This window comes from Macrosteles quadrilineatus, unplaced genomic scaffold, assembly GCF_028750875.1.
Source record: "Macrosteles quadrilineatus isolate MER2022 unplaced genomic scaffold, UCM_ALF_1.0 Scaffold_9__3_contigs__length_116548681, whole genome shotgun sequence".
Lineage (NCBI taxonomy): Eukaryota > Metazoa > Arthropoda > Insecta > Hemiptera > Cicadellidae > Macrosteles > Macrosteles quadrilineatus.
Window position 1 is genome coordinate 115,512,425 of NW_026542602.1, and position 15,333 is coordinate 115,527,757.

The 15,333-nt window shown below is 32.6% G+C and overlaps 1 protein-coding gene across 1 annotated transcript in view; it reads right to left on the reverse strand.

The window, feature by feature from the left end:
- Positions 1-15,333, reverse strand: part of LOC129001941 (protein dimmed-like) — a 196,146-nt gene that overhangs the window by 96,729 nt on the left and 84,084 nt on the right. The window lies entirely within an intron of this gene.

The following is a 15,333-nucleotide window of genomic DNA, read 5'->3' on the forward strand; positions in this document are numbered from 1 at the left end:
AGAAATCAAAAGTGAGAAGAATAGCATATGTTAATTGTAAACAGTCAATAAGTTTGTTAATTAATTTAACAGTTTGCTACAAATATTTGCTGACTAGGTTGATATTCGTTTTAAAATAACGCCTGTAGGATTTAGCAATTGCTCGAATTCGAGCAACAGGGACACTAGTAATAATAATAAAACGTCTTTTATTTAAAGCGGTTTTCAGTAACAATACTGTTTTTCAAAACTACTCAAGTCAATACATACAAAAGAAATATTACCCCAATAACAATAAAGGACTTATTAACTAACAATACCTGAACTTATATTTACAAAAGACATTTTTTGGAGTTCAGTCGAAAAGCTTTATAACTAAGGTTTTTTTTTACATTTTCTGGCAGTTGATTGTACTTCTGAGGAGCAAAAAAGGAAAATCCCTTTTTACCATATTCTAACTGGACGCGAGGCAAGTGCAGCAGGCCATCCTGTCTTGTACTCCTATCTCTCACATCTCTCCTAATTTTTAACTTATCTTTCAGATAAGTCGGTCTGCTAGTGTTGGTGACCCTATGAACAATAGCCACAGTCTCTAACAAACATTCCGTCTGCACAGGCAACATCCCACTTTGCTTTCTGAAGGAAGATATGTGGTCAAATTTTCTCAAATCATATACAACAATGCATTAGCATTGTTTTGTAAACGATTTATCAAATTAGTTTGTTCAATTGACAGACTGAAACCAAAGGCAGGCGAAGCATAATTAATGGCAGGCATTACCAAAGACTTCACTATTTGTAGTTTTACATCTTCTGCCAGTATTTTCCTAAATCTATTCAAAACAGTTAATCTATTTCCTGAAATTTGTTGTGTTTTTACTTTAGACGTAATTTTATTACTTAGCAAATACTTAAACAGCTAATTTATAATAATAAGTTTCTTTAAATATTTCTTATATATAAAATACATTGAAAGTGTTGCCTTTATCTGTACATGTAATTCGGAATTGTTTTAACAATTTGGTATATATTAATACCTTTATACTTTGAAGCATAAATAGATCATTTCTGTGTAAATATTGTTTGTATATTTGTTATCTTAATTATATATTCTGCAAGGGTATTATACCTTTCCTATCAAAAAGTGAAAAATATAATTTCATCACATCTATTTAATATACATTACTACTAATTCATTTAAGACTACTACTAAAGTATAACATTACTTAACATTTATTGACTGATAAGGTAAGATAGCAAACATAAATAAATTCTTGCCTTGTGAGTTAAATCAATGAATAAGAAAAGACCAAAGGGCCGCATGTGTTTCATTTTTCTCTCTTGTTTTTAGCCCATCTTTTCTTTTTCATTGTTTCTTTGTGAAAGTATATTCTTGAAAGAAGACCAATATACTTAAAGTGAATACAGATTTTCTACTCTTATAATAGTCTACGGGTAGAACAATTTATAATAGTTTGAGGATTATTTCAAAAGAAAAATAATTCCTGAATAGCTAAACTACAATAATGTTTTCACTTAGAGTTTTCTTATTGTCATTCTTCTGTGAGAAAGATACCACCCACAGAGACATACGCGTCACCATAAGTCTCAATTATTGTTCCAACTTTCCATTCGATGACGCTAGATTCAATCCCGGAACTGTTTTATACGTTGCTTCAGGCTAGTCCTAGAGGGTTGCGGCATTATCACGTGGATAAAATCCATTGGTGATTGGCAGGATTTGAACCTGGGACCTCGTGCTCCGAAACTCCGACCTCTACCACTAAACCAACTCGCTTCCCCACAGGTCTACTGTGTGATATAAAGACCGTGAAGTGCCTTTACCGTAGTCAAGCCAGTTGACAATACAGAGTTGCTAGAAGCCGGTCACGAATCAGCAATGTCTGGATTAACAGCTTAATACTTGAAGTCAAAATGAGGTTAAATAATTTTAACCTCATGATTTAACTTAAAGTGTTTATCAAATCGCTATTAGGAGGTGGAAATGCTTTAATAAGTTACAAAATTTGGTTTTATGGTGGGGTTGTTTTGTTTAAATTCAATATCCTTTGTTTGTAGTTCATTTTTGGTGATGGTGAGTTAATGTTGTTCAAAGGTTTATTGCGGACATTTTCCACCACGAACGTTGTGTATTGTTTTTTACATTCGTGTTGGAAAATGTCCGCAATAAACCTTTGAACAACAAATTCAATATGTTCACAAAAACTTATATACAAGAATGAACCTAGAACTGTGATATATTTGTTTTGACATATATTGAGGTCGACCCGAGGTTGAGTCCTGATTGGAACTGGCTTGACATAATTGATTGTTGTCACATCACAAAATGGTGGCGTGATATACGCGGCTTGACAGAGATCACAGCATGGCACGGCACTGGACTTGACAGCTGATTTAACAATTAAGTGATATAAATATAGATTTTCCCATGCAACATGTCACCAGGACGACTTTTTATATGTTTATTTATGATGTTTTAAAATAGCATTGTTGAGGGTGTAATTTAGTACCGGTACTTGGAGATTGTGTTATCAGGTTTATTTGCCCGCAATCAATGTATTACAAATACAAAATGTGTAAGACATAGAAACGTAACAACTAATTTACGGTAAGGAAATCATACGATTTTATACGAGGACAATGCAAGTGAAGTTTTCAAGATCACTAATACTGGACGAACAACATATAATCAGAATATCAATAAGAGTTTAAAGTATCCCAGGTAACAGTGGCTTAAAGAAGACAACCAACTTTCTACAAGTGATTCAGCTGGACTGTAAATACCACTGACCTCCCGTTCATTTAATTACCGTTATAGCCACAGAAGAATCAGTTTTGTCTTGTGCCTGAACCATTTTACGTCGAGGACTTAAGCAAAGCCCATCTTCAAATCATAAGACACTAGGCTCTGGTCTGGAACAGTTTGCAGATTACTTCAGAATAGGCCTAAAGGGTTGCAACATTAGATAAGATCCATTGGTAATTGGCGTGGTTTGAACACTGGACCCTGAGAATGGAAGCCTTACTCTCTACCACTAGATTAGCTCGCTTCCCTAATAAGAAAGCCTATATCTAATAGGCAAAACTTGACATATTTCGATGCAAAAACCCCATTTTGAAGACCTTAAGAAAGTGGAGGCGGCAACATCCTTTGACATAGATTCGTTTATGGTATTGGCTACAGGGTTTATAGTGTTTCTTCCTTTTTCAGCATCACAATCAATTATAGTTGACTCACAAACGATGTGTTGATGTCATATTTACACTAGCCATAAAATGCATCTTAAATAGCTACAGCGCTACAGCGGATGGTTATGAGCCTCCTAAAGTAATATGGTTGCTTGATAATATTTCTGTATCTATTGGCTCTACAAAATAGACGTTCAAAATAAAAATAGTCGAATCTCTTTGACCAAATCTAACAACAATCCGAAAAGTTATTGATCGCAGACCTAACAAAATAAGGCATGCACGTTCTTCATTGGGAGTACACATTATACAAAATTTTTGCTGACGTAAAGCCGCTGTGATTCCTATATTTGTGAGCTTAAACGAGGAAAGAATCATAGTAAACGGTTATTATTCAACAGCCTTACCAGGTGCATCATTTGCTCTTCAACACTAAACTTAAAAAGTGCTGATTCAGTAAATAGATATGTCTGTAAAATCCATTTTCTATCAAAAATCTATTTATTTCATTTTCCTTATTTCTCGCTACATTCATTAATCTCTTGGCCATAGCAATTCAATATTTCACTTTAAATTAAGTATGTAGGTTAGAAGATCCGCTTCAGTACACAATTGTAACAAAATATAATAAAACCCATGTTTGGAACACGTTTGAATACATGTTTGAATTGACATGTTAAAAAAAAACAAGAGGGCTTATAAAAATTATTCGGAGTGGTTTTATTCAATTAGTCTATTTGTTCATTACTCATCAGTGTGTTATGTAAATGTCAAGTTAGGGAGGACAAGTGTGGCGAGTACAATCAAGGCTTAAATGGATTTCCAACTGCCACCTGTACTCCACCACAAGCTCTTGTTTGTGCTTATAATGTGTTTTTGTTTTTACCGTTGATAAAACATGTCTATGGGCTTTGTTCAACTGCACAAAACTACATTGTCATTCAGTTATTTCCAAGTGATCATAATAGTATATTACGTTACTAGCCCGGTAAGTGGTGTTTAGCCGTGCGAACAAGACATTTTCGTGCGAGTACGGTACAGCTTACCGGACGAGTAACGTACGACACTTTCATCATACTACACAGAAAAATAAGTACATTTATAACTCATAACACAATTTATATAGGACATAACATAAATTATAATATTTTTATCTTTCAGAAAATAAAATAGGCCGTTGCAGTTAGTTTGCTGTTTATTTCATCAGCTGACTAAGTGCAGGGTACAAATCAAAGCTTAAAGCTACATACATACAAAAAACACATACATAAAATACATTACGTTACTTTTCTATGTGTAGGCACGGCAAAGGGCAACTTTCCAGCCTATCAATACGGATGGAAAAGTACCTGTTTCTGTGTAGTATGATGTAAACTAATTTATTGCTATCACTAGTTATACATGAACAATAGCTTTAAATAAACATCGCTGTTGTTGAAATTTTACTGTTCTAAAATTCCAACATAAAATAGGATTTTAAAACTTTGTTGTTGTTTCCTTTGTTGTAAACTGGTCTGTAATTTCTGATGTTTTGTTTTGTGAGTGTTTACTGGACAGTTAAACAAATCCTGTAGTATTTCAATATTCTAGAAACCCATTGCAATTAACTTGGCTGCAATGCAATTACGATTGAGATAGTACACACCCTTCTGGTAACTTGTCACAGATTAGGATTCCCAATTATGACCAAGTCAGTTGCTTAGCTTCTCTACGAATATACGATAGTTGAGGTGCTTGAAGTAGATCTATGTGCTTATATAAGATGGTGAAGAAGATATCTAATTGGCAACTGTGCTTATCACCCAGATTGTCTCTATAATTAGAAGCTGAACTTGGTACATTTCAATTCGAGTTTAGTAAATAGGTACTACTATTGTTTCTAATTTTAGTCGGGATGCAGGCCCCTCATGAAGAGTGGGCTTATTCTACAGGGTTCGCACCGATTTGAGTCGGAGATTCAAAACGGGATGATTCCGAATTAGATTCGTGTCTGGATGGCTGAAAATCAGATAAAGAGTAAAAATATGAATGACGAACAACTGCTGTTTCCGACCTTTACGAACAAGTACCTTTATGCACGTCTTGTTGGTTAACTCAGTTTTACAGTACAAAAGTCTGCATAACACTAACATTGTACTTAGTCTGGAAGATGAAGTATTTGGTCTTAAACATATAAATATTGCCTTTGATTGTAGAGCTAGGTTTTGTTTGTTTATAAGACATTTAAATACTACAGAAGGTTTTTTTTAATTTACGTGGAAATTGGTAAAACGTGTCTTACTCTTGGTAATAAAAGTATTTAAAAAACTGATTATGAATACCATTTGGTATAATAATCATTTTCTGTATAAAATCTGGTTATCGTGTAATAACGATTCAAGTTACTTCAAATAAGAGAGAATTTTAATTTGCTTTGAGCCAAATAAATCTCAACATTTAATTTTTATCAAACTCCGTGATCAAACTAAGGTGGAAAATACTGTGAGAAATATAAACTCGAAAGGTAACGTTGAGGTGTAAAATGCTCGTCTGGCAATAATATTAGAACACAGAAACGATTAGAAAATAAGGTTGCTTTTTAAAGAGGATGAACTCAAGTGCCATCGCTATCTCTTGAACAATCCTCTTCAGTGAGCGACTTGGCGTGTTCGTGGCGGTCCTTGTATGTAATTTGGTCAAAATTACTTATTAAAAAGATGTTTTCTACTAAAAAACTAACCGAAGGTAACGGGGATTTAATTGTTACTTATTATAGGGCTGTACCTAAAACTGTTTTACAGGTATTTCCTGTAAAGAGTCAGGGTCTAGCGTCTTACTTCGCTATCATATTAAAAAAAAAATTAGTAGGGAACTATTAACAGTTGTTGACTTGGATTTAAATAAATCTCATTTAAATATAAATTAAACTCGTTTAAAATAAACGAGTTTAAAATAAACTCTGTGGCAGAAACTTACACGACAGATTCTATGTTTTAATTGTTCATCTGTTTGGGAAGGCTTGTTGAAAAACTACCAAATGAATTTTAATAAATTGACATTCAAACGTATGACTTGCATAATATCCAAAAATACATTCTCATTAAAGAATTAAGCCAACACGAATCGGCAATCACTTTTTACAATAGACAAAGACAACGAAAACATAATAGTCTTAAATTAAAAAATCACTGTCTTCTCCTACCTCTTTGTAAAATCAACTAAAAAATTACTGACCAGGTTTCGGATTTTGGTACATAACAATTCTTGTTCTAAAATATTAATGTGTTACAATTATTATTAAAACTAAAAAGCAAAGTAATTTCAAGGGAACATTTCATCTACAACAAAGTATTTGATGATTCTCGTTCTTAAGTAAGTGGTTTTCTCTACTCATTATACAAAGTGATCTCAGATTGTCGCCATTCTAGACCTCCCCCATTAATTAGTAGTTACAGGCAGAGTCTGCCAAGCTTGGGTCTAGGCTCAATTAACAGCTTACAATCAAACTTCTCCTGTAATTTAATTTCGTTAAATACCAACATAGTAAACAAATTGAGTGCTAATGAAAATTAATTGAATTATCTATGGATGCACGTGTTTAATTTTGTTCAGACTATTCTTCTTTAATCAAATAAATTGATGCACATTAATTATGATTTAACTAAACGCTATATAGCACTATTTTCTATTATATGGGGTAGATATTAAGTGTGTGCTTACTACGAAAGATATAGTTATGTCGAAACGATTGTTCTCGTACATAATTGGGGAGTTTAGTGATGTGAGTTCTTATTTAACAATATGTGGTCATCGCTTCGACTTTGAGGAAGTTCAGTGGCTTTTAAATGTTTTGAAACTGAGGATGATTATTCATTATTATTTTTATTTTAAAAATTTACGAAGACTAAAACGGTCATAGGCAGTTAAAATCTACCAAAGGCATCTAATTTAATTATTTACAATCATCTTCCACTCATATTTGGGTTAAAATATGCTTTATTAGAGTCCCAACCGTATAACATATACGTATATATATATTGTTTTTTAATCTAGCTCAAACATAAATGAACCACGGGTTTAAAAAGCTCATCAAATGTGCTAAGGGGAGAGACGGCTAGAGAGGGGAGGTGGTTTGCTTGTTTGAGAAGGGGAAGAGACTTTATTATTCCTGATTGCCTTCATCAACGTGTTTATTTTGGTATGTTTTCGTGCAGTTTGCATTACTAAATTTCGTTATGTTTTACTATTTATTTATTTTTGAGTGTTCCAAATAACATTAATGTATATAAATAATATAATATGCTTTTTGTAAGCTTTTAAAGTCTTTTGTGGCGTATGTAAGTTTTAGAATGGTTATTAGTTAAAGGTCTATAGCAATAACCACTCTTACTCACTACAAGGCTCTTTATAATATTTTTTAAGATTCATTTTTTAGAGGTACTGAAATGTTGTATTGTATGTAAGTCATAAAAACACGATTTGCCTAAATTTATTTTATTAGCACTAAGGGTATACAAATAAATAGAAATAATATCTTAAATGTTGATGAAAATAGATAATGTTAATAATTTTATAAGAAAAAGGAAGGTATATCTTAATGTTCATTAAAAGCTGCTTAGCAAATATTACTCTTAGTAACTAAATAACTTAAAATTAATATTTAATTATTTAATTTATTTATAAGGATTAAAAACCAGGGACCAGATTTTTTTTACAAATCGAATACATAGGACATGCAGTTTCAGTTTAGAAAACGTTGTATTGAGACGAGGTAATAAAACAAAAAAAAAGCTTTGATAGCAATCCATTAAGGTTAAGGTCCGAGAGAGATATTTTCTCTAATAGTGTGGCAACATTGAGCAAGACTGATGACCTCAAAATGAGACACCATAAAAACCTTTAGAATGTCTTCAGATAAAGGACGTCCATATACACCTTTAAATTCCAATAATCCAATCCATAAGAGGTGAAAAAGAATTTAAAGAACTAAAGCTCTAGACTTCGTTTTGTTTGATGTTCATAACTTTTATTTGCTTTCCCTTCAAAAATTCTGTACTTGCAAACATATTAAAGATTTTATTATGCATATACTTGTATTGTAACAAGTATTTATGGGGATATTTATTTTTTTATAAATTTATTCATTAACATAAATGACTTGGTTAGCAAGTAGTATTCATAAATAGTAAATACAAATATCTATAAATTAGGAAATATTTAGAAATATTTACATATCTGAGCTACAAAATGTCATCTTAAAAGGTTTGGGTTTTTTACATTGGTTTATAAGGTTTAAATTTTATATTTCAAAGTATTTGTCTAATGACACTTGAAATATGCATATCCACCTTTCAAGACAAACTTTCATGTAAATTTCCTAAGTGTGTAGTTCATTTAATTTAGCCTAGGAACTTAAATGCATTGTAAAAGAAGTACTGTACAACTATGTTTAGTGATTTGTATTCCACAAATCCATGTGTTTGTTTTATTTGGAAATCATTTTTTGCGATCCTGTCAATACTACTAAATTTAAGTTAAACTAAATTATAATTGGATTATAGTATTAATTAGCATTAATTTGCAAACATATAAACACTCACATAAATAAAGGCAGTAATAGTAATCTTAGTTAATCGTGGTTGTCTAATGAAAAGCCCTTACAAGCTCATGACCTTCCTAAAACTAATCAAAAAACGTTTGTAACAGTAACCGTGTGAATACAAAATATCCTTTTCATTTATCCATTTTTGGATCTTAATATTTAAAAGGGGGGAGTCTGCACTTAAAATGACAAAAAATTATTTTTTTCCAAATTTTGAAAATATTTTTTTCTTTTTCTGTATACATTTGTGATTAAAAAAATATATAAAACATGCAATAAAAAGTTTTATTTACCCCCGTAAATATTTTTTAAAGTTAACCTTACACTGAATAATTTTAGCTTCCCACCTTCGCATGAACGCTGCTGCTCGTCATTCACTCTTATATTCAAGTTAGGATTACTGCATTATTATATATACAGAATGTAGAAATCACCTTTAACTAATTTGAATGCCTTTGCCCCCAGCCCACTACATAACAGTGATATTTTGTTTTGTTTGTCTCTGTTTATCAGCTTTCTGCTTTTATAATACAGCAGCTGATTTCTGTTGTTGTTTATCTTCTGTTGTTTATCTGCACAGTATTGAAAATATAACTCTATTTTATTTCAGTTCTTTTATTGTTTAGTGATGTGATATTATAGAGAAGTATTTATTAGTTTTGTATTATAGAAAGCTGCATTTATCCTACTTTCTGTGAGTGAAGTTTTGTGAGAACCAACCTAGGCCATAGCCTTGAACTCAGTACCGGTAACCTGGTTGTAGGTTTTTGTTTTATTTTTGTTATCTAATACAATGGCACCAACCAAGACAAGATGTAAGGTCAGTAAAACTACTCCCAAGTCTAGAAAAGCTAGGGCAAAAGCAGCTATCAGTAAAAGATGGGGAAAAAATGAAAGTGAATCTGACAATCCGAACATTTCTGTACCTGAATTGGAAGATAGGCCTAGCCCATCACCCGAGCCACATACAAGTGAGACTAATTGTAATGTGATTGAACAAAACATCTCTAATCAAAATACTGATGGTGATTTATATTCAAATCTAAGGAAACAAGATTTTGTGAATAATAAGATTGAACTACCGGTAGGCCTAAACGAGGGCGAAAATTTAGAAGCAGCGCCTGAGTATTTATTTGTAGACAAAAAACATTTGAGCCAGTTGTTTGAAAAACTTGTATGTCCTAATTGTAATTTATCTGGACTCAAACTAGTGGTCTCAAAGAAATGTGGTTTCAATTCACAGCTGATCGTAGATTGTGAGAACTGCTCCGATAGCGTTGTGTCAGTATCAACTTCTACTCAAATTCCCAACGATGATGGGTATGATGTTAATATACGGGTTGCGAAAGTTTTCACTTCTATTAGTAAAGGTCATGCTGCTCTTGAACAGTTTTCAATGATTATGAACATGGACTGTATGAGCAAGCATCTGTACCATAAATGTTCGCAACAAGTTATAAAGAAAGGAAAAATGTCGGGAGTCGAATGTCTGTCCGTAGCAAGGACGCGCGTCCGACAGCACTGCCTAGCTGAGAATAGTTGCTTGAAGGATGATAGTGTATTTGATTTAGCTGTAAGTTTTGATGGGTCATGGCATAAGCGAGGCTTTACCTCAAATTACGGCGTGGGATCAGTTATTCACATTGACACAGGTCTTGTCATCGACTACTGTGTGTTGTCAAAGTTTTGTCGCAACTGTGCAATGGCTAAACATGACCTAGGTGAAGACTCCGCTGAATTTGAAGTGTGGTTCCAGGGTCATAAATTAGATTGTGACAAGAACTATGAAGGTTCATCACCAGGCATGGAGGTTGCTGCTGCGGAAATTTTGTGGAACCGCTCAGTGGACTACAAATTCAGGTACTCGACCATAATTAGTGATGGCGACTCAAAAGTTTTTTCACACTTACAGAGTTTAAATGTGTATGGCAGTGAGTTTGAACTGAAAAAGGAAGAATGCATCAACCATGTGTCTAAAAGGCTTGGTACAGCTCTTCGAAACCAACTGAAAATAAGTAAGGCCCGGAAAATAACTCTCGGTGGAAAAACTCATGGAAGCTTGAAGAACACCACAATACAGAAATTGACCAGATACTATCACAATGCCATTTTTAGTAACATAAATAAAGATGTACCTTCAGTGAGAAACTCAATACTAGCCACACTTCACCACTGCTCATCAACAGATGAGAAGCCCAGACACACAAAATGCCCATCGGATGAACAGTCCTGGTGTTTTTATAATCGTGCCATTGCCAATGGTGAAGTTCCTGGAAGTCATGTTGACAATATAAAAACACCACTAAATGAGGTAGTGCTAAGTAACATAGCACCAATTTACAAGAGGCTAACTGAGACCTCTCTGTTACAAAGATGTCTTAGGGGGCAAACTCAAAATGCGAATGAAAGTTTGCATAGTTTCATTTGGCGCAGATGTGAAAAAACCAGGAGCGTTTCAAAAAAACTAGTTGAGTTAGCAGTAGCAGAAGGTGTGAGTGAGTATAACTTTGGAAACACTGCTGTCATTCATGCCCTTCAGAAATCCAATTTATCTCCAGGGAGGAAAAGTGTCGTTTTAGCAAAAGTTCGTGATCGTCGCAGAAAGCTGAAAATCAATCAAGGTAAATCAGAGAGGTTGAAGAGGCGAAGAAACTATTTAAGAATGAAGAATATTGCAGAAGAAGACAAGAAAATAGAGGAGGAAGGTCCAATGTATGGAGCTGGGGATTTCTAACTGAAAACAGTAAGTTACAAGCAATAAATCTTATGTTAAACCTTCTTGTGTCAAGTTTTTTGGCGTTTTCCGAAAGTGTGTTATTTTATGACGAGAAATGTTTTAGTTCAAGTATTTGAAGAGATATCACCATGATTTTGGTTTTGTTTTAATCAACATTAAATTGTCTATAAAATGGAGTATGGGTTTTAGATTTGGTTGTGACTAAATATTAAAAAATAAATAAAGAATCAACAAAATTTTAGTTTTTTTAAAATCAGAACTTCAAAAATGTTTTTACCACACTATTTTCTGGATATCAAACAAACCCATACTCCATGTCATAGATAATGTTGCTAGGAAACAAAAACAATTTAAATTATTAATGTAGGGAAACAACTGTAGGCTCAAGACCGTTTCCTGTAAGTCACCGCAATTTTTTCAAATAGTCCCCCCCCAAGGGGGGGGGGTGGGTATAAAAAAAAATCAAACCTCAATTTTTTATTCTGAAGCATACCCAAACATGCTATTAAGGTTGGGATAAAATATTCAAAGAAATAAAAAAAAAAATTTTTTTCGCAGACTCCCCCCTTGATCCAGTCCTTGTTTTGCTCCATAATATAGTAACTTTCTTAACTGTAGCATAACAATGTACAATCATGCCACCCTCAACTGGAGATGTACCCTTTGTATTTTATAAGTCTGAAGATGATTTCTAACACAGCATAATTACGTGTCAACTACGAGGCACGGCCTGTTCTAGACAAGGTGAGCGATGTGATTCACCGACTCCAGTGACGTCAACGAGGACGCTTGATAACATGACAGATGACAAATTTCACCCCTTTTCTTTATACTTGACGTTATCAATCTTTCTGAGAGCTATCGCCACCAACACCTGTCCACCGCGACTTATTGTAAGGAATCCTGTTGTCTACATCCAGTTGATGCCTTGTGGTTTTGATTTATGTGAGATACATTATTTTTGTTTTACAGTAATGTTTACAGTATTACTTTTACTTTATTGGGATGAATGGATTCAAAATTTAAAGGGATTTTCGTCTTGCATTATGAGATTAAGATAGTTTAAGATAATGATTACATAGTTGCTTTGAAAATTTTGCAAAAACTATAGAGTAAAAATACTTAACTGCAATATGTGTAAAAAATATTTTCCTTGTTGAGCCAAATCCAAGATATTATTGAAATCCTGCCTCACCTGAGTTGTACAAACCAGCCAATTGTTCTGAGTAAATTCTTAAATGGCTGTAAATCGTAATGTAACATTACAAATTCACTCCGGTAATTTCCCGTTAAAGGGAACATTCATTATTATCGATGATTTTTTTCTCGGTATATCGATGTCTTTGTTTTCCGATCCATTACAAATTGACAACAAGAAATGAAACTGCTCTAAGCTAACCTAACATAACCAACCATACTTGCTGTACCATTTAAAAATTCCGTTTGGGTTTGAATATAAAAGGCAAGTTATAAACGAGGAATTTTTAAATGTTACAGCAAGTTTGGTTAGTTATGTTAGGTTATTCATTTTAGAACAGTTTCATTTCATTAATGTTTGTTGATACTGAACAATATTTTTCGTAATTGTCAGCTGATATGTTTCAATTTGTTAATATCGATATATCGAGAAAAAAATCATCGATAATAATGAATGTTCCCTTTAACAGGAAAGTACCCTAACTCCCAGCCAGATTCATTATTTGTTTTTTTTTTAACGGAAGTGATGATACCTGGAAGTATTGGTACATGCAACCCTTGGAATGGTCATAGTGATTAAGCTAGTTCAACCCATTGCATACGATCTTGAGATTAAGATTGGTCAGGCTATTACTTAAGTGGATAACAGTAATCTCAGTTTTTTTGGTTATGGATTATACTTACAGATTCTATTAGGCCTATACTTTGAGAGAGCTAAGCTTATTTGGTATTTTCTTGGTGTAATATATTAATTAACAAAATATTATGTGATATCGCTTGTCAGAAAATTAGAAAAACTGTGTGTTTTCAGATAGTCCATAGATGAATGTTGAATTTTTAGAGTAACCTTTTAGGTAAAGAGTGCAACTTGACATCAATAGTATTGCAACGTTCAAAAATTGAAAATACAAATAAACGAATGGGGGAAATTCTCACACTCTTTTATAAATAAGTGAAACCAAACCAACCTTGTAGTGAGCTCGACACATTATGAAGTTTAGAAAGCTTCTCACAACGGGAGCAAAGGGGAAGTTGGTTGTAGGGGGAGGGTTAACCCGTCTACATAAAGGTCAAGTTGAAGTACACTCACCTTATGTAGGAGGGAAGATGTTGGAAAATGTAGTTTAGATCAACTTTACTTGGATATGTAGTTTAAACAAATGAGGTATTTCTTTTAATTTGCAATAGAGGTGATTGTATAATCTAAAGACAGTTTTAAAATATTACTAATAATTAAGTTTCAGAAAAGGTTGTTATTCAGTATAGTTTTAGCAATTAAAAAGTCATTACACAGTTTTTTATTTAATTTATTGAAATTTTAAGCATACATGATTTAATTTGTATCCTTTTTAAGTTAAGCATTTTTAGCTTTACTTTAATTTGGTTTCGATAAATATTTCTCCAGATTGCCTAGATTGGAGTAGAAAATACAGTTCAGTAATTACTTAGTGTAATAGCTAGTTAATTTAAAAAGTATTACTTTAAATGAAGTAAAATAATTTTAGGTAAAACGAATATATATGGTATAAATGAATAATAATGCAAAACAAAATACTACCTAAATCATAAACATTTTTCGTGGAATTTTAATTTCATAAGAAGCAATTAGAATACTCAATACTTGGTATTATTCGAGTCATCAAAATAAAAAAAACTTCAAAAGTACTTTGTTTACGGATATTCCAGATACTCAGCTTCAAAGCAACAAAGCGTTCGAATCATCCATTCAAGATTAAATAACTTTTTCATTATTCTTCACAAATATGAGATAATTATTTAATTTCAAATGAAGCAATAAAGAAGTGTATTTTAAATACATAACTTAAATTCTTAGAATATTCTCGATTATGTTTTGCAAATAAGTGTGTGACGTATGGTACTTCCTTTTTAACATTTTCAATAAAATTTTTCATGTCAAAAGAAGCCAACTTTTTTATTACAACGTTACATTTCGATTGAAATTTTATAAATTAATGTTATATTTCTTTTCCTATATTTCTAGGTGAAAAGACCACTTTCGTTTAAACGAAAAAACTGAAATAGAAACAGCTGCGAACTGTATTGCAAACTCAACTGCTTGTCGTTGAATTTCATAATTTAAGATAAAATAATTCTTTAAATATGCCATTGAATGGTTTTATATTATTGATGATTGGATCAAAATACCTTTATATACAAATTTTTGACATCATTATTGCCAAGGATACGATCGGATCAGTACTGGTGTAATATAGGCAATATAGAGCTGTTATGCGTTCTGATCAAGTTTGTGTGTCATAATATGTTATGGACGAGTTTTTAGTGTCCCTGCCATCATTCTAGTGTTATGTATTAGTTTGATTTATACATATATAATTGTATTGGTACTATGACCTTTTAATACCATCAGCAGCGAATAAATTTTTATTACGAGGCAAACCAACGAAAACTCAGTTATATTAAGAATGTTTTGTCCAGAAAAAAAGACGAAGCCATTTAATAAAATAGGAGGTAGTAGGCAGTATGAAAACAAACATATTAGGTACTTCAATGAATATTTCTGATATAATAAAATACGGTAATTGCCAATCCACCATATTCTGCATAACCTTCTGACTGAATGTTTGGAAAATTGGGTTTAATATATTTT